At 40.0% G+C, this 20887-nt stretch overlaps 1 long non-coding RNA gene across 1 annotated transcript in view; it reads left to right on the top strand.

The window, feature by feature from the left end:
• LOC119870640 overlaps window positions 1-19568 on the top strand; it is a 39002-nt gene extending 19434 nt beyond the window's left edge. Inside the window, exon 3 of the long non-coding RNA XR_005353039.1 lies at window positions 19109-19568. This is a non-coding gene — a long non-coding RNA (uncharacterized LOC119870640). The remainder of the gene's footprint in view (window positions 1-19108) is intronic.
• Window positions 19569-20887: the final 1319 nt, after the last annotated feature.

The raw sequence follows: 20887 nt of genomic DNA, 5'->3' as shown, positions 1-20887 counted from the left end.
GCTACCTAAGTTTGCTTAATCAAATCTGAAAAAAAATGATCACATGGTTTCCATTATTTTTGTTTGTTCCTTTATTTTACTGGTACACGTTGCCACTGTATTCTTTGCCCAGGATGCTGTCTGCCCAGAGGTTTGCATGGTCCCCTTTTCCCCTTAATTTGGGCTCTTGTTCAAATGGCACCTTCTTGGAGCACATCTCCCCCTGCCGTTCTCCTTCCTCTTCATTTCATACCACTTCTCACTCTCTGAAATTAAACGAAATATTTGCTTATTTGTTCAGATAAGTTGCATGGGGGCAAGGTTTTGCCCTCTTTGTTCACTATTTCATCCATCCTAGGGATACCCTTGCTTTGTCACATGTGGGGAGTCAAGAAATCATCATTTAATAAGTGAGTGAAAGCTTTACATACGTGTTTTCCCCTTTGGATGAAGGAAAACATGCTGGTGATGCAAAGTCCAAGTCCCTGTGCACGTCATTTTTTTTTTTTTAATCGTAGCTACAACTCACTTTACCAAAGGTTGCACCAATTTATTCTTCTGCTAGCATTCTGGTTTCCTCTCACTGTAGTTAACGTCATTTTTAGAAATACTTCTCTGTCTTCAGCAAGTTGGCTTTTTTTTTTTTCATTTCTTTAAGTATAACATGTATTTATGTGCGGAGCTGGTATTCTCTCATATGAAATTCGGGAGGAGGGGGATAAGAAGGTACAGAAAAGCCTGGTAAAATTATCGGCTTCCTTTCTATAGAATGCTCCACGAACTACTTGCACCCATCTGCGCGTTTCATGCTGTCGCACTTGCACGGTGGCTGTCCCACCAGCCTGGTGAATGCCTGTCACCACCCTGTTCATTCTTTACTCAAGGACTTGCTCAGAAGTCATTAAGACTCTAAGCCCCTTCTCCCATCTGACCCAGTAAGAAATACCCCCCGTTGGTCAGGTCGGTGCCCCAGGGACTTAGCCTGCCTCACATCCAGCCAGTGGAAGGCAAGCCTGACCCTTCCATGGGACAATCTGGTCCTGGTGTCCAGGGAAAGTCTCAGATCTGTGACTCCTCCACACCTGAATGTGTGTTCCCGTGATGCCACAGGACAGCATCTGGGGCCAAGGGGCTCCTTCTCCCTTCAGAGGAGCCAGGCCCTCACTCCACTCTTCCTGGAGTGTCCCGGCCTGACCTGGCCCTCGGTGGCTGCGGGTGCTCTGCGATAAGCAGAGCAAATACGGTAGCAGGCCGGGCCCCCAGTCGCCGCCCCCAAGGCTCCAGGGCAGGAGGAGTGTTTTCAGCCCACCTGGGGCTTTTGCCAGTACTTTATCTGTGTCCCCCATATCTCCTCAAAGTATGAGCAAACAGAAGCACAGTGCTTTATCAGGAGTTGTAATTCCTTACATCTCTCTTATCACCTGAGATTACCCAATCCTGCCAGAGCTGTAGGGATCTGCGCACAGGATAACAGGACCCTTCTGGTAGCAAGTGGTCTTATCAACCCCGCAGCACTCGAAGGGTTGGAGGAGGCTTTCATTGCCACCCTGGTATTTTTCCGGATACACTTGCAACTTTCCTAAAAGGCCTGGCTTTATGACATGGGTTGTCTTTAGGAGACGTCGGGCCCTAAAAGTGGATGGCATTTGCATCTGGAGCAAGGAAATGCAAATCGCTGTGATGTAGGAGGTGTCCCCTGTTTCAGACTCCGATATGGTCTCGTTTCCTTCTCCCCTCTGCTCTGTCAGGGACACCGGTGACGTTTTATAAGTGAGGAAACTGAAGCTCAGGGCAGGGGCAGGATTCCTCCAGAGTCACAGAGCTCTAAGTATTGGAGCATGAGCTTGACCCCCGGAATACTGCAGACTCTAAGGCTTAGTGTACCCACTGTGCTGGGGGGGCTGAACCCTTGATTCCGCCTGGAGACTGGCTGCCCAACTTTAAATTTTGGCCTCTCTACTTCATTAGCTGTGTGACTTGTGGCAAGTTACCTAACTTCTCTGTGCCTCAGTTCCTCATCTGTAAAATGGGATTAATAACAGCATTTATTTCATGGAGTTGGGAAAATTAAATGTGTGTGTGTGTGAGTATTAGGATCAATTTTTATTCTATAAATGACTATTAATAATCTTATTTCAATGATAACTTCTGCCATTCTGAAACAAGGCAAAGAAGAATTGAAGCAACTGTTCAGATGATTAAATAATCAAACATGGAAGGAAGGAGAAAGCTCTAACACAACAGAATGGTGTTTGCTTATTTGGTTATTTCTTTTGTTCTTCCTTTTTCTGGAAGTATATCTATTTCTCTTTTTTGCTTTGATAATAGACATCTGTCCACCCTTTGATTTTCCACCCTAGAATGTTCTTTACATGGAACAAATATGAAAACACACAGAAATGTACTTACTTAGTTGTTCATGCACCTTTCTCCTTTGTATCTTCCTCACATGCACATATATAGAAACATAAAGGTGAAAATGTACACATACTTACCTTTTGTTGGCATCTGAGAGCAGACTATTCCACTCCCATGAGGGTGTGTGTGTGTGTGTGTGTGTGTGTGTGTGTGTGGTGTGTGTGTGATAGGAATCAATTCCTCACTTGTTATCACAGGTGCGGTAGGTTGCCTTTCATGAAGTTAAATATTTGTCTCACTTACAAACTCCTACACTCTCAGGGTTGGAAGGGATCATAAAAGTCACCTTGTCCAACCACTTCTCTGATGTTTGAATTGCTTCTTGTGACGTCCTGGCTCGATGGCCCAGTAATCTATATTAGAATATTCCGATGACAAGAAGTTCACTAGCTCCTAAAACGGCCAGTTCCATCTTCCTATCTTGTTAGAGTCCACAGTCAAAGATGACACTAATGCTGGCTCTTCCAGGCTAATAGGGCACATGTATTTGAATAAAGCTTTTTTTAAAAAAAAAAAAAAAACATTTTATTTATTTATTTATTCCTGAGAGACAGCAAGAGAGAGGCAGAGACAGAGGCAAAGGGAGAAGCAGGCTCCCCGTGGGGAGCCCTATGTGGGAGTCGATCCCAGGACCCTGAGATCATGACCTGAGCTAAAGGCAGACACTCAACCAACTGCCCCTCCTTGACTTAAACCTTAAAGCCATTTTTTGGTAGGAAGAGCCATTTCAACATGTCTAACAGCAAAGTCCCTACTCAACATAAAAGAACTTACGCAATTATAAGAAAATGACAGGCACTACAACAGGAAAGAATAGGCAAGGTGTACACATCAATAATTTACAAAAGAAGAAATACTGGTGGCTAAAAAGTGTGCCCAAGATATTCAACCTCAATAATAATCAAATAGATGCTCTCAAAGCAACAATAACAAGTCAGATTGGTAAAGGTAAAACGAGCTCTGAGGGTATTCAGGATTGAGGATGAAGGTGTGAACAGGGGAAGGAGCAGTCTCCATCACAGCTGGCCGGGAATGTAAACTTATAAAAATAACTTTTCTAGAAGGCAATTTAGCAGTATGGATCAACATTAAGATGTACACAGTGACCCAGAAATCCCACTTGTAGGATTTTATCTAGATTTTTCTTTAGCAAATAATCAAAGAAGCACACAAATATACATATGGACACATGTTTCTGTGTAAATATTCATACACACGTGTGTGTATATCCATAACTACACGGTTGCTCTACCAGAACATTGGTAATGGTTTAAATGGTGTACAGTAGAGCTATTTAAAAGGATTTTATATATATTATTTTATATACATATATATAACATGGATATATATATAGGGAAATATATTTCAGTAGGGAAATATATCCAAGACATATTTTTGAGTGAAATGCCATGTTACAAAACAGCATGAATAACATAGTCTCATTTCCATAAAATTTATATATGTAAATATATCTTAGTCCCTAAATTCCACAATGAAAGGAGTAATCATATCTATGTATGTGTGCATACGTACATATATCTGTGTGTATATGTATATATATCAGAGTCCTTGAGATTTAATTCACAAATCATAAAATTAATCATTTTAAAGTGTCCAATTAAATGGTTTCTAGTATATTCACAGAATTACACAATCATCACCACTATCTAACTTTAGAACATTTTCTAAATAAGCCTGAAAGAAGACTTGTGCCCATTAACAGTTACTCCTCATGTGCCCACACTTTCAGTCTCCGACAACTATTGACCTACTTCCTATCTGTATGGATTTGCCTATTCTGGACATTCCTTTAATGGAATCCTACAATGCGACTAGCTTCTTTCACGTAGCTTGTATTCAAGTTTCCTGTATGTTGTAGCATGGATCAATACCTAGTTGCTTTTTATGTCAAAATAACATTGCATTATATGGATATACCACATTTTGTTTACCCTTTCATCAGGTGGACATTGCGTTGTTTCCATTTGGGGCCTATTATGAATAAGGCTGCTCCGAAATTTTGTGTCCAAGTTTTTGTGTGGACGTATGTTTTCAGTCTCTTGGATATACGTATAGCTATAGGAGTATAGCTGTTGGGTCAAATGCTAACTCCATGTTCAAGCTTTTGAGGAATTTCTTTTTTTTTTTTTTCCTTTTTTTAAAAAGATTTATTTATTTATTTATTTATTTATTTATTTATTTATTTATTTGTTTATTTATTATAGACATAGAGAGAGAGAGAGGCAGAGACACAGGAAGAGGGAGAAGCAGGCTCCACTCCAGGAGCCCGACGCAGGACACGATCCCAGGACTCCAGGATCACGCCCTGGGCCAAAGGCAGGTGCCAAACTGCTGAGCCACCCAGGGATCCCCAAGATTTTGAGGAATTTCTAAACTGGCTGCACCATTTTATAGTCCCCACCAACAATGAATGACAGTTCTAATTTCTCCACATCCTCTATACTTGTTATTGTGTGTCTTTTTGATTGTAGCCACCCTAGGGGGTATGAAGTGATAATATATATAATTTTTTAAATATATATATATTTTTTTATGTAGGCTCCATGCCCACTGCAGAGCTCAGCAAAGGGCTTGAACTCACAGCCCTGAGATCATGATCTGAGTTGAGATCAAGAGTCGGATGCTTAACCGACTGAGCCACCCAGGCATCCCCATAAATATTTTTTAATCAACACAATTCCATTCCAAATCCAAGCCTTTGTCCCTCTGTTTTGGGAAAAAATGCAAACTCTGCAATTCTTGAGGCCATAGATATGTAGAAAGAATAGAAAGAACGGAAAGATGGAAGAAGTCAGAGAGTTGGTTTAAAGTAGAGATGAGCAGGAGAGAATGCTAAAATCTAACAGTGAGCTAGACAAGAAGGGTCTCTTGTTTGATTCTAGATCAAAATGCCCCAAATCAATTTGCTCGGTGATGAAATTGCTGAACTTAGATATTTACCCAGAATATTTCTTTTAACTGCTATAGCAATTCCTATTGAATGAGATAGTTTTAACAGATGTTTAAGATTCTGTAGAGTTCAAAAAAAAAAAAAAAAGATTCTGTAGAGTTCTAGTTGATTGGTTTTCATTCCATCTTCATAGTCGTATTTTAAATATTCTACATGTACTTGCTAATGGACACAGGGTGGTTTAATTTTATGAAATATTTAATATTCAAAATACGTTACTAGGAGACAAACTTCTATATTTCAAATACATATCCTAACAATTCATATTGACTCCTTTCCAGTCTTTTAAAAATAATTTTCTACTTTACCAATATTTTTGCATTTTTTAGGTCTTTTTTGCCAATTTTTTAAAAGTATGCCCATTGCCTTTTTAGTTCATTGCTATTAGAATTATTTACTTTTACCCATCCTTTAGCATTTTTTTGGATTTTAAGTCAATTTACTCTTTAATCCTTTTAAAATAATTTCACAGTGATAGATAACATATTTCAAAACTGGAAGCATTAATCATATGAATCATTTTAGTAATCCTCTCAAGGTGGCTTCAATTCCTTTGAACAGATTTATTCTTTCAAGTCCTGTCGTTTTACAAGCTCATAGTAAGTCAGTGTATCCCAACTGCTCTTTATTAGACATCATTTGTTTTGCATTTCATTAAGTTCAAGAATTATGTAGTATTTGTTGCAAATCATAGGATTTGGTGTTTTTGGAGTTTTAGGTTTAATTTGGTTTATTTTGGATTTAGCTTAGGCTCAGTGAAGTCATTTTGCCAAGTAGTTTTGCAGTAATTTGTCAGACCACCTTAGCTTAATGTCCATTTCATGTGTGATTCAAATTTCAGACATTGGCCATTTCTCAAATGCTTAAAACTAATGGAAAATATTCATTTCATTAAGCAGATTTATGTAGGTGTAAGCTTAAAAATGTGCAAAAGGCAATGATTTAATTCCTGAATACCGCTAATAGTTAAAAGTGGAAAATTAGGTATCTATCATATGATTTGCCCCCAAATCTATTTTTTAGTAAACATTTTTGGAGAAAATTATAACTCTGTGTACCATACTACGCCATTCTTTAAGTTAGGTTTGTCTAAATATACTTCCTTGGACATGACCTGATAGAGCCACCATAATCTGAATAAGCAGATTGTTATTCTTAGATAATATCCTCTGTAGAAATAAGTTTCAGTTGGTGACTGACCCAGGACAACATAGAGTGAAATCAATGGAAAAGTAAATCAAAATAAATTCTTTGCATTTCAAATAAAGGGATTTCTTTTAGAGTTGGTTTTCAACATATGACTTCCACATAATGACAGGATTTAGGATCTGGTTAGAAGCTTATATTTAATGTTAAATTTGAAGATTCTAAAGAGAGACTCTGTACCAGTAGGTGTTTACCATACAATGATGTAATGCGCCTATGATCCACTCTGGGAACTACAGCAGGCGTCCCCACCTTCTACGCCCCCTAAAATCAGCATGAAACAAGCACAGTGACTGCTGACTAAAGGTGATAAAAATGGCAGTGGCATTATGGGCTCTGATTCTAGAAAACGTTCCTAGGTGCAGATAAAGCTTCTACATTCTGATGCAAGGACGAAAAATATGAATCCATTTGGTCCAGAGACCTTTACATGGGCTGAATTTTGCCCCCTGCCCTACCAAATTCATATATTGAAGTCCTTACCCCTAATACCCTAGATCTGACTGTATTTGGACCTTGACCCTTAGAGAGGTAATTAATTTAAAATGAGATCATTAAGAGAGCTCCTAATCCAGTATGAGTGGTGTCTTTATGAGAAGAGGAGATTAGGACACAGTTGCGTAGAAAGAGAAGATGATTTGAAGACCCTGGGAGAAGATAGCCATCTATAAGCCAAGGAGAGAAACCTCCAAGGAAACCAACCTTCCTGATACCTTCATCTTAGATCACAAGCCTCAAAACTGTGCGAAAATAAATTTCGGTGATGGAAGCCATCCAGCCTCCAGTACTTTGTTAAGGCAGCCCTGGAAAACCAACCTCGAATCTCAAACTTGAATCTCAAATACTCAGCTTTCTGACATACAATATCGAATGGATTTCAGTGATTACAGGCAGATATTCATTCGTTTTAAGACACAAAGCAGTGATTTGGGGCCTTTTCTTGACTAGTTGTTAAAGGGGCAAGTTTGTTCCACGTGGATGAGGTGGAAGGCATGTCCTGCACATCTGTAAAGTGTTCGAGGACAGACGTCGCTGCTTCTCTGTGCGGGGTAGCAGGGTATAGGCGGTGCGGGCAGTGGTTGTGGGCACAGCCTGTTGAATTTAAGGGCACCTCGCTCAGAAGGTGGTGGTGAAGAGCAATGTCACTAAGATGTGTTAAGCAGGGCCTGGCCTGCAGTGAATGCTGTCAAAGTGGTAGTTGTTATTTTTATTGTTGTGGAATCAAAGAAATTGGAAGTAAAAAAGAACTTCTATATTATTATTGTTTTTTTTCCTCCTGGTAATAATAATTCCCATGCACAGCAATAATAATAATAAAAAGAACTAGATTAAGCAACACTAAGTAATAGTGTAAGTTTTGGTAGGGATGCCAAAGCTTTGGGCTGGTGGGCAGCCCATCACTACTTGCTAATCTTTAAGGAGAATCTTTTCTCCTAATTTAACACATTTTCCTTTGGTATCTAGTCTCCCCAGTTCTTTTAATTTTTTTTTTTAAAGATTTTGTTAATTTATTTGAGAGAAAGAGAGAGCATGAATAAAGGGAGAGGCAAAGGAAGAGGGAGAAGTGGACACAAGCCCAGGACTCTGAAATCAAGAGTTGGATGCTGGGGGCACCTGAGTGGCTCAAGTCGTGGAGCATCTGCCTTCTGTTCAGGGAGTGATCCCAGGGTCCTGGGATCGAGTCCCGCATCGGGTTCCCTGCAGGGAGCCTGCTTCTCCCTCTGCCTGTGTCTCTGCCTCTCTCTGTGTGTCTCTCATGAATAAATAAATAAAATCTTAAAAAAAAAAATAAGAGTTGGATACTTAACTGGGCCACTCCGGTGCTCCCTCCCCAGTTCTTTTAAACTTTTATTAACTTCACTTTTGCTTTTTCATACATCTTTTGGGCCTTTTTTTTTTTTAAATTTTTTTTTCATTTATTTATGATAGTCACACAGAGAGAGAGAGAGAGGCAGAGACACAGGCAGAGGGAGAAGCAGGCTCCATACACCGGGAGCCTGACGTGGGATTCGATCCCGGGTCTCCAGGATTGCGCCCTGGGCCAAAGGCAGGCGCCAAACCGCTGCGCCACCCAGGGATCCCCTCTTTTGGGCCTTTTTGATACACTGTTTTATTTCTTCTGAATCTTGAACTGCCTATGTTTTCTCAGTCCTCAGGTCCAGCACCAAAATCTGACTTGGGGGCCTGCAGAATGCCCGGTTGTTTCTAGAATCTTCTCCATCTGGAGCTGATTTGAACAAACGAAATCCTCTGGGCTTCCAACTTTAGAGAAAAATGACATCAATACAAAAAAAAAAAAATTTATAGTGCCTGGCAGGTTACCTCAAGACAGAATTTGATACATTTAAAATATTGAGTTTCAAATTGATGGTGTCAATCTACATCGGAGGGTAGCTGATGTTCTGCTTTCGCTCTTGGCAACTCCCAGACCTGATCTTTGATATCCAGGTTATTTCTGGTTTACTCAGGAGGGTTTATGTCTTTTCAGAGACTGCAGGGTAACCATTGGTCATTCTACAAATGAATTCACTTTAAATTCACTCATAAAACAAAACAAAGAAGAAAAAAATCACAATAGCAATTCGCAGAACTTTTCCTCGAGGAGTGCAGGTAGCATGACTCAGGGAAGGGTATCAGCTTTAGGCCCTTTTTCAAACATGTCCCAGGAAAGTGGTATGGACTGAAGACCTCCAGAGGGCTTACTTTTTCAGGAGTTCAGGGAATCAACAAATCTCACACCATCCCATCCCCCTACAATCACTCAGCCTGTGTGGCCAGAACACTCAGTCCCACTGGCATCTCAGGAACTTCCAGCAGCAGGGCCCAATTCTGAGAGGAAACCAGCAGCCTGCAATGTTTAAAGTAGGTGGAATTTTATCTCAGCATCGCCACTTGGCATCTTGTCTGTGTGGATATTGTCCTCTGGAATTGTGCAGTGCGCAGCCTACACAACCATACACAGTAGCCCCTTTTCAGTTCCTATTTCTATGCCTCAGCCCCTGTCTGAACATCTTCCAAGTACCTTGGCCCTCATCTTGCTTCCTGGGGACCCAGACTCTTTCTTAGGGGACTTTCCATGGACCCTCAGCTCCCTGCTCAGGACCTTATATGCTCCCCAACGCTGTCTCTTTCCATTAGTACTTATATGTCCTTTCGATGTTGGCTGTGTAAGAGGTTAGACTAACCTGAAAAATCAGTTTATAAGAGGTTGCGAATTGCTGCTGCTGACATTGTCTATATAGTATGGAGCCTGGATCCTAATGAGATTTCAGCAGAACTTGTTAATATTACTCTCATTGATATTTTACTATGTATTGACTTAGCCATGCTGTTTACCTTTTAACAGTGGTTTTTACACTGTTGATGGAAGAAATAAATCTAACAGTAGAAATCTCAGCACTGAAGAAGTTGATTTTGTGGGAAACCTTTCTATAAGGATGACAGTGAAAGGCCTAAAAAAAAGAAAAAGAAAAAAACAAAACAAACAAACAAAAAACCTAAAAAAATCACCCCTATTTGATCTGCTACAGTATCAGGAATTCTGTTGTCAGGCAAATAGGCGAATGGGTCCTTTCATGAGTGAGAACATTGTGTAGCATGGGAGTTCTTAAATATGAGTTGAGGGCAGCCCGGGTGGCTCAGCTGTTTAGCACTGCCTTCAGCCCAGGGTGTGATCCTGGAGACCTGGGATCGAGTCCCGCATCGGGCTCCCTGCATGGAGCCTGCTTTTCCCTCTGCCTGTGTCTCTGCTTCTCTCTCTCTCTGTGTCTCTCATGAATAAATAAATAAAATCTTAAAAAAGAAAAATGTGAGTTGAGCATCAGGATGAGTCCTGGGCTGCATCCCTAAAGTTTCTGAGGCATGAGGTCTGGGATGAGAGGTGGGAATTTGCATTCCCAACAATCCCCCAGGTGACACTGACGCTCCTGGTCTGGGACCACTTTGAGAACCAGTCATGTAGTGGAAAGAACAGTGGGTCAGCCAGAGGAGACACAAGTTCTAGTCCATCCGGGTCTTCGAACATGTGAGATCCTAAACAAGTTTCTTCAGTGTCCTGAGCCTCAAAGTTCTCCTGTGTCACCAGAGGGGTGGCCTGGACAGTCTCCAAGGTTGCCTCCAGCTCAAATTCCTTCCAGTTCAAATTCTGAGCTGATCATACCACATGGTCCAGGATGTGGTGGGGACCAGCCGTAGCCTCACTGGGGACAGCTTCCCTTATTTGGGGAGACCCTCACTTCATTCACAGGTGCAGCGGCCGCCTTTCTGGATCTAAAAGAGGCCTTTCTCCGAGGGAGTGAGTCCTGGAGGCTCAGAGGTGAGAACTCTCTGGTTTTGGCAGCTACACCTACAGACTCCAGAGCTCCCCACACTCAGGGCTCCTGTCCCCCAAATCATCTGTCTTCCACCTATTCATCCCTCCCCTTTCCACCCTCTCCTGAAAGCCACTCATCTTTGTACTGTCTCCATAGTTTTGCCCTTTCCAGAATGTCATATAGGAGTGCATATAGCAGTATGTTGTACATACTATACAATATGTATGGCACATACATGCAGTGTGCGGCCTTTTCAGATTGGCTTCTTCCACTTAGTAAATGCATTTAAGTTTCTTCCGTATCTTTTCGTGGCTTGAGAAATCATTTCTTTCTTTAAAAAAAAAAATTATTTAAGTATAGCTGACACACGATGTTACACTAGTTTCAGGCGTACAACATAGTGATTCAACAAGTCTATAGGTTATTTTATGCTCACCACAAGTGTAGCTACCATCTGGCACCATGCAACACTATTACAAACTATGCTGTGCCTTTCATCCTGTAACTTACTCATTCCATAACTGGAAACCCATATTTCCCACCACCGCCCCCCCTTCCTCCATCATGCTCAGCTCCCTACCTCCTAACCCTCTGGGAACCATCAGTTTGTTCTTTGTATTTATGGGTCTGTTTCTGTTCCTGTTTGTTTTGTTTTTTTTTTTTTTTAGATTCTGTACCTAAGTGAAATTATACGGTATTCATCTCTCTCTGTCTGACTTATTTCACTCAGCATAATACCCTCTAGGTTCATCTATGTTTTTACAAATGATGAGGTTTCATTCTTGTTTACGGCCAAGTAATATTCCATTGAATATATATACTGCATCTTCTCTATCCATTTATCTATTGCTGGATTCTTAGGTTGGATAGCTCATTTTTCTAAAAATTGAATAATATCCCATTATCTAGATGAACCACATCTTTCTAACCCATTCAGCGACTGAGGCACATCTTAGTTGCTTTCAGTTTGGGTAATTATGAATAAAGCTGCTATAAACATCTGTGTGTAGGTTTTTGTGTGGATAGAAGGTTTCAGTCCCTCTGGGTACATACCAAAGAGTGAGATTGCTGGATCATCTTGAATATTTAGTTTTGTAAGAAGCTGCCTGACTCTCCTCCCAGTTGGGTATACCATTTTGCATTCCCACTAGCAACATAGGAGAGTTCCTATTAGTCTACACCTGTGCCAGCGTTTGCTATCAGTGTTCTATATTTTGGCCATTCTAGTAGCTGTGTAGTGGTATCTCCTCAGATTTATTTGTTTTTAGTAAACCTATGTTAGGTTCAGCGATTGCTTCTTTTCAAAGTTATTCTTCTCCTCTTGTCAATGATTAATCATTCATTAGAAAATATTAATGAAAATAAGCATTAAGCTCACTAGTCCAGTAGTTTCTGAAATTTGCCTTTTATCTTCTCTCCTTTCTTTGGAAAGACAGGACAATATTTCCTTATGTTGTTCTGGCATCTCTCTTCTTCTCCATTATTTTTCAAAGACTTCCTGCATTGATTTTGAGATCACATTTGCAAATACTTTGGGCATCCAGGGATATAACTTGTTTGGGCCTGAGATTTGAATACAGTCAACATGGCTAGTGGTAATCATTGCTCCAAACTTGTGTTCCCCTTCTCTCTTAGTGATACTTATTCTCTGTAAGGTTGATGATCATGATCCTGTAGTGAGTATATAAGTAAAGAAGAGTTAAGCAGTGTTGCTTTTATTTTACTCTTTTATCCAGGAATAATATTAACTGGTTGGCAACCATGTGGCAAGGGAATGAACCATCAGAATGAAGGCTTATTTAGGTGCTTGCTGGCTGGACATCAGGTTGCTTTTATTCCAAAGGAGATCTCAGGGCCCGTGGCGCTTTTTTGTTCCCCTAACTATGAACATAAGCCATGAGAGTGTTGCTGGTAATTAGTTCCGTAATACTGATAGGAACCTGTTTGGGCTCCGGATTATCTTTTTCTGTATTTGTTTTTGATTATGCAACTACATTGTTAACTCCTTGAAAACACAGACTCTTTCCCATACCACTACCATAAGTAGATTGCTTATTACTGATGTGGATATGTCAGTAATATTTTGATTATTCTTTAAAGAAAAATCTAAGAATTTTAAAAAATTGGGCACTGGAGTGTTTTTTTAATTTTTTATTTATTTATTTATTTATTTTTTGCCTAATTAGCCATTTACATAGAAGCATGTCTTTAACTATTACTGTTTTCCTCTGTTTCCCCTGATACATAACAACTCCCACAAACGTCTTGCGGTTTCTACTCGGTCAAAATGTATTTACGAGTTTAAGTGAAAGCCCAATATCACATTTCCATTATTTCTCTGGAATCTTGTACAGCAGAAAGTTTGCAATCGAGTCTCAATTAATCTCTGTTGGATGCCTAATTCTTAGGGAGGTTTACTAAATACTTCAGGTACAATTACAGAACTGGAGCTCAAAGAAAGATAGGCGGATCAGAGAATCAAAATGGAAAGAAAAAAAGAAAAGCAACCTCCAGATGAGAGGCTCAGCCTGGTGTGTCATCGTATTTGTCTTGCAGAAATGGATGGTTTAATGGGTCCTGCATCTCAGGTCAGCAGGCTCGGCCCGCTGATGGGGCTGGGGCTGCTCTAGGGGGGGATGGCAAGCGAGACACCTGCTAGCTTAAGTTCCAAAGGTCTCCCGAGTCATATTACAGAGACATTCCCGAGTAATTTCATTGAGCTGCTCTTAAAGCAGTTTATGTGCACTGCAGTAATGGGTAAACTAGCTATTTTGACACATTGCAAAAGAATGTTTTTGAAAAGAGAAGCACTCCTAGTGAAAACAGACAAATGATTGAGGGATATTTCATTGTAGCTGAACTCGGTGTTGATGTAGGTGTTTAAACAGCCAGTTCCCCACTCGCTATTTAAATATCTATATACTGAATTAGTTATTCACCAGGGGGAGATGTTGAAGAGAAGCAAAAATGATACAATTAAGTTACAAATATAGGAGATACAGTCCAAAATATCCCAACTGTCCTCTTTTTCTTCTTTAACGAGTGTCATTATATTTTGATGTGTTTAATAATACAGCAGAGGTTAAATGAAACATGAAAAAGGGATGTACATTAAAATTGAGATAACTCTTCCTTCAGTGAAGTGGAACCCAGCAGATGTAGCAGCACACTGTAATTGCTGCCTGTTTCCTGTCAGTCTGATTAAGTTGCGTTGTCCCGGCTCCAAGTGTAAGAATCAGTGGCTTCCCATAGGGCACAGCATGGGACGACGGGCTGAAGGCAGTGGCATAACTACGCGTGCCTCCTGCTTCTCCTGGTAATAGTGTAGACACACAATATACATTGATGACATATAAAATCAATAGGCTGTGTAGTGTATTAAGAACACGCTGCCATCCATCTTCTCGGAGTTACGTCCCAGGAAAGCCAACTAAACAATAACACCCCGAAATCTGACGCTCAGTGGATCAATCTGCTGACTCCAGAGCCAACGACAACCGGGAGGCTCGTTTTGTAAAGAAACATAGATAAGTTTAGATGGAATCTAAATTTGACCAAATCTGAGATCTCTATCAACTGCTTTTAGTTCTTCCCCCGTCCCAACTGTGTGTTGTGGTTTCTCACCATCCAGTCAGTTGACAAATATTTACTGGGCACCAAAGGAAGTCCGACACTGTGCTAGGATTTGGAGAGGAGAGATCCCAGGAAGTTTATGATCCACTTGGGAAGACAATGCCAACATAACCGAAGAGCTAGGAGATACACTGTAGGAGCGAGACTTGGGAGGGAGCAGCTTAGCGTAGCCTGGAGTAGCGGGAAAGGCCTGGCAGGAGGAAGGAGCTGGAAATAGGCCTTGGAGGATGGGTAGGGCTTCAGTGAGGGGAGCGCAAGAGGGAAGGCAGGCGCACTACGCTGTGAAATCCTGCTGGCCAGAGCTCCCCTGCTTCTAGAACCATGAGCTCAGGGCACCTGGAAGAGCTAGCTCTGTCCAATTGGAATGAATGGGATGGGAACAAAGACCCATAGGGATGGACTGGGTGAGTATCCCAGTAAAGGCACCTCCCTGCAGTGATCTCTCACCCTCTTTAAAAATAAGTGTATCCTAATAACTATCAGAAGTTACTGATTTACCCTCATTCCCCTGAAATTGATTCGGTTTCCCTAAGGAAGTCTTGGATGTGTGTTTTCATATTTAATTCAATGAAATGCATGGCTGCAATAGAAATGGTGGCGTGGTGTGAGGAAAGGCATCATGATTTGTTCCCCGTGAAGTGATTCGACCACGTTTTTTCGGACCGTGTAGAGAGTTGTGTTGATCTCAGGTAAACATAACCGAAATGACGTATGATAAGTGAACCATAATATACTATGTTATGTTGGATGTAGACAATTTGGACTTGTCACCTAAAAGGGGGCATAGAGACATTGAGTTCTGGAATCTGCTCTAACATGCTGACTTCATAAAGTCTGAGAGAGGAGATGAGAATTCTATAGAAATGATAAACAATAACAGAAACAATAATTATATATAAATAATAGTACCACATAGACAAAGCTAAGAGGACGGTGTCCAAGGTAACTCAGAGGAGGGAGGGATGACTTACAGCTGCCAGCAATCAATGCATATTATTTCTGGTATGCAGGTTTGACTCCAGGTTGACTTTAAGTTTATATCCTCAGGCAGTGCATTTCACTTGGGGGCCCCGGCAAATAAGTTCTGGGGTGTCAACAGCTTTGACTTAATGACTTCCAGTCTAATGAGAAAACTTAAGACCTTGAAAAAGAGGAAAAAAAAAAATCAGCCAGTCAATCGATTATTATGCGTAAGCCCTTGAAATAAGTTTGGAATAATCATGGTCCTTTATATGTCCAGGAAAGAAGATTTCCTTTGAGCAGTGTAGACACAAATGGACTGAAATGAGATTGGATTAACTGGATTCATCTGTGTAGCACTCAGGTAGTAAGAAGCCAAGCTGGTTTAGATACCTTTAATACTCTTAGATACTCCGTAACCTGTTTCCTTGGCTGTCATTGCTTCCCTAGCACATCCTCCTTTGCATGACTGGAGGAATTCCAGGGACCCTGCAGTAATTTCACACTTCACACTCTCAGGAGAGTTGGCCTGTCTTTCTATCTGCAATACCATTGGCTTCCATGTGGCGCCTGCTTTTTCCTTTTCCCTGGCTCCTACAGCTGGCCTTGCGGTTCTCTGTCAACATGTTGCCCAGGAGTGGACCCATCTGATGGTCATGGTCAAGTGACATGGGTCAACATCTCTTGCCACGAGGTGTATTAACTCCTGGGACGTTCTCTGCTGCTTCCTGTCAGTCTCAGTGCTTTCATGGAGGACTGACAGTTACCTTCCCTCAAAGCTTCTACAAACCTGATTTACATTTTTGGTTACCATACTTACTTCTTGGCAGTCTGATATAAACTTTTGGTAGGAGTGGTGGAATCAAAGGTGGTATTATCATCAGCTATTGTTTTTTAAAGATTTTATTTATTTATTCATGAGAGAGAGAGAGACACACACACACATGGGCAGAGGGAGAAGCAGGCTCTTTTTTGGGAGACCAGTGGGGGACTCGATCCCAGGACCCCGGGATCACACCCTGAGCCAAAGGCAGACGCTCAACCACTGAGCCACCCAGATCCCCTCAACTATTTTTGAAATAGCTCTTTCCTTCACACAACAGCCGTTAGTCCTTGGACCAAGATGGTCTGACTCCACCTTTTCTTTTACAGCATATACTTTCCTTCTTTTTTTTTTTCTTGTTTTATAAATATTTTATTTAAATTCAATTTAGTTGACATATACTATATTATTAGTTTCAGTGGTTGAATTTAGTGATTCATCAGTTGCATATAACACCCAGTGCTCATTACATCAAGTGCCCTCCTTAATGCCCATCACCCAGTTACCCCATCCTTCTCCCCACCTCCCCTCCAGCAACCCTCAGTTTGTTTCCTATAGTTAAGAGTCTCTTCTGATTTGCCTCCCTCTCTGTTTTCATACTATTTTATTTTTCCTTCCCTTCCCCTATGTTCATCTGTTTTGTTTCCTAAATTCCACAGATGAGTAAAATCTATAGCATAAACTCTTCTAAGTGATATCTTGGTCCTTCTTAAAAGTAAATGCATGACAGAACAACATATTCCATTGTCCACGCAAATCACACATGCTGTCATTCACATAATGCTATCTCCTTAAATTAAGTGTGGATAACATTTATTAGGAGAGTCTCGCTGTTTGGAAAGCAAATTACTTGCTAGGGAGGAAAATATGAAAGCACAATACAGGGCGATTCTCAACTTTGGCAGCATTTACATTTTGTTTTTTTTTTTTTTTAAAAATTTTTTTTTATTTATGATAGTCATAGTCACACACAGAGAGAGAGAGGCAGAGACACAGGCAGAGGGAGAAGCAGGCTCCATGCACCGGGAGCCCGACGTGGGATTCGATCCCAGGTCTCCAGGATCACGCCCTGGGCCAAAGGCAGGCGCCAAACCGCTGCGCCACCCAGGGATCCCAGCATTTACATTTTGGACCAGACAGTTCTTTCCCTGGGCACCTGTCCTATGCATTATAGAATGGTTAGTAGCATCTTTGACTTCTACCCATTATAAGTCAGTAACACTTCTCCTGCTATGACAACCAAAAATACCTCTAAGCATTGCCAAATGTCTCCTGGGGTTGGGGGAGGTGGGGAGGTGGGGAGGGAATGCCTAGTTGAGAATTACTACTTTAGAAAAGTTACTAAAATACATATTTTTAAAATATAGAACTATTCTACAGCAGTCATGTTCCCAACTTGAACAAATATTGCTGTCCTGAAACTAAAACTAAGACTTTGGGAAAGGTCATCCAATCACTGTAAATCTTCTCAAGTTTTCTACAAATTAAAGGAATGTCACATAAAATCTCCATATCAGCTGGTAATCTTTGTGAAGTGCCAAAGAATGTGAAAAGAGGAGTTTGTGGTCTATGGAATGGTAGGATTGATAAACGTTCCCAGCAAAGTTACACAGCATATCATTAAACAGGTGGCTTAATTTAGAAAAGAAAGTGTAATCATAGGCACTATGATGGGTTTATGAGAACCAAGCAAACAAACAACCTAATTTGTTTTTCTTTATCTTTTGGATACATTATTAGTTTGGGTAGCACTCAGACACCAACTGGGTGCACAGCAATACAATTCTGATGCTAACCACCTGGAGTTAGTATCCATTCCCTTAAGTTAAGGGCTCAGTCCTCGGCCCACACTTTGGATACAAATGGAGTCTTCAGGACACCCACACTTCTGGCACGCTGGCTTCTAGTCCAGGAGGTTCCCTCCTCAGGTGTGATAATTCACTAGAACTACTCATAGAACTCCGGAAAGTGCTATACTTACAATTACACTTTTATTATAAAGAGCATACATAAGGCTAGGTCTGGGAAAGAGCACAGAACTTCTATGCCCTCTTCTTTTGGTGGCAGGACCTATCACTCCCTCAAATCATCAGTGTGTTCACCAGCCAGGAAGCTCTGCTGAACTCTGATTTTTACTGGGGTTCAGGGAGGATTGATTAAATTATTGGTCATGTGATTGAATTCCATCTCTGATCCCCCTCCCTTCTTTGGAGGTTGAGGAGGCTGCAAGTCTCATCTCTAATCTCGTGGTTAGTCTTTCTGGTGACCAGCTCTCTTCCTCAAGCTATCTGGGAGTCTACTAAGTTGCTCATTAACATAACAAAGACACTCCTATCACTCAGGAAATTCCAAGGGCTTTTGAAGCTTCTTGCCAAGAACCTGGGACAAAGACCAGACAAATTCTTTATTATGCCATAAGTAGATAGGGAGAATTGAACAAATCTATCTTTACTTTGGCAAGACAGTTGATATAGAGTGTGTTCCTAACAGTGGAAAATGTGTAGAAATATTAGCTGGTTAATGGTATAGTCAATGGAATTCATGGTTAGTTAAATAAATATATCCAAAGGGTTTGGATTAACCCAGAAGAATAAAAATTAAATTAGGGCAAAGGAGGCATACCTATCAAATTTCCAGATGACGTACAACTATGAGGGATAGCTAATGCTTTAGAAAAAACAAATAAAGGTTCAAAAGGACTTCACACATAAAAGCAATACAAAGACATGCACTTCCATAGTCATCAAGGATTCAGGTTCCTTCCGTCATTCTTTTCCGTCTACCATTTTTGCTTTCCATTTTCAGGTTGTTTTATGATCCAGGAGGACTGCTGGAGCTTCAACAATAATAATTATATTCCAGACAAGAGGAAAGAAAAAGAAGAAGTGAAAACGAGTACATCTCCCAGTCGCCAAAATGTCTTTTAAAAAGCCTTCCCAGAAGTTTCCCCAAACTTTCACGTAAAACTCATGGGCTTGAGCTTTGTCACTAGGCTGCAAGAGAAGCTAGAAAATAGAAATTTTTTTTCTTAACTGAACACAAAAGCTGTCCTATCTCCAAAACCAACCAACCAACCAACCACCCAAACAAGCAAACCAATAAACAATGAACATCTTAAAAGTCTGAAATAGGATAAATACTAACATGTTGAAACTAACAAGATGAATAAATCATCTTGATTTTTGTATTAAAATGAGTTTAAAATTTAACAAATATGTCTTGTAAGTATGGTGAAAAAGTTTGTGAAATAAAATATTGGTGAATACACTCCAGCCATGTAGTAAAGGAATAATACTTGTCAGAGGAGGGATTATTTCAAAATGCAAAGATGGTTTAATATTTAAATCCACTTTGTCGCTCCTCTGCCTCTGTCGCTCCTCTGCGCCTCTCAGAATTCAGGTGCTTGGGTTCCTCTTTTGACTCCGGCATTTTAAAAAAATTCTTATTCTTCAAAATTAAAGGCAATGCTTACAGTGAGTATATAGGCAGTGTTGTAATAATGTTTTTTTTTTTTTTTAACATCTTTTAGGACAATTCATACTTAAGATTCTTGAAAATGGAATTGGTAGGACAGAGTGCAGGCACATTTTACATTTTGTTACATCTGACAAGCTGCCCTTCAAGAAGACAGTATCGATTCACAATTGAAGGCATTGTGCAGGAGTGCCTGGTCTTTCCTAACTTTACCTAACACTGGTCAGTGTCATGTTTTTTTTTGTTTTTTTTTTTTCATTCAAAGTCTTTTTAATGAGTGTCATGTTTAAGAAAAAAAAATCTTTGTTAATGAGAAAATAGGAAAAAAGTTGAACATTATTGTAGTTTTAAATAATATTTCTTTATAAGTGTAAGTATCATCTTTCAAATGCCTTTTATTTTATTTTTCCTCTTCCTCATATTTCATTTTCATTTTCTGGTCCTTTTTTCATCTTTCTCCTGTTGATTTGGAGAAATACTTTCTATGTTAAAGATGTTTTGCCCAGTTTGTTATTTATCTTTTAGCATAGTTTCAGTGTCATTTTTTCGTAGAGAAGTTGTAAATTTCAGTTTTTTAATCTATTCAGTTGTTTTTTCATTTTTTAGATAGCTTCTAATCATATTGCCATGTTATAAAAAGTCTAGTATCTTCTTCCAGTATCCTTTTTTCTTCATGTAAATGATTAATCCATTTTTGTTTTGCCTTTGTGAATGGTATGAGATGGATATATGGTGTTTTCCCCTTTAACATTTAGATATTTTTCTACTACTTATAGAAATATCATCTTTATAATATATTGAAGTTTCATTTATATACAGGAATAAATTTTAGCATAAACCTGTAGGACTTATATGAAAAGAATTATAAAAGTGAACTGAAGAGCAATTAGTAAACGTGATAAATGGGGAGTTAGACACTATTTCCAAATTGGAAGAATCAATACTGCATAGGTTCCCACTATTCCCACGTTCATATATAGATTTATGCCACTCCTAAACAAAAGCTCATTAAATATTTTTGGAACTTTACAAAATGGTTTGAAATTTAACTTGAAAGAAGTAACCAATCGAGAGGAATTGGAAAAAAGAAACATAATGAAGGGAAGATGA

The sequence above is a fragment of the Canis lupus genome, chromosome 1, assembly GCF_011100685.1.
Source record: "Canis lupus familiaris isolate Mischka breed German Shepherd chromosome 1, alternate assembly UU_Cfam_GSD_1.0, whole genome shotgun sequence".
NCBI lineage: Eukaryota > Metazoa > Chordata > Mammalia > Carnivora > Canidae > Canis > Canis lupus.
The sequence above is the reverse complement of the archived record's forward strand: the minus strand, read 5'-3'. Positions and strand labels throughout refer to the sequence as shown.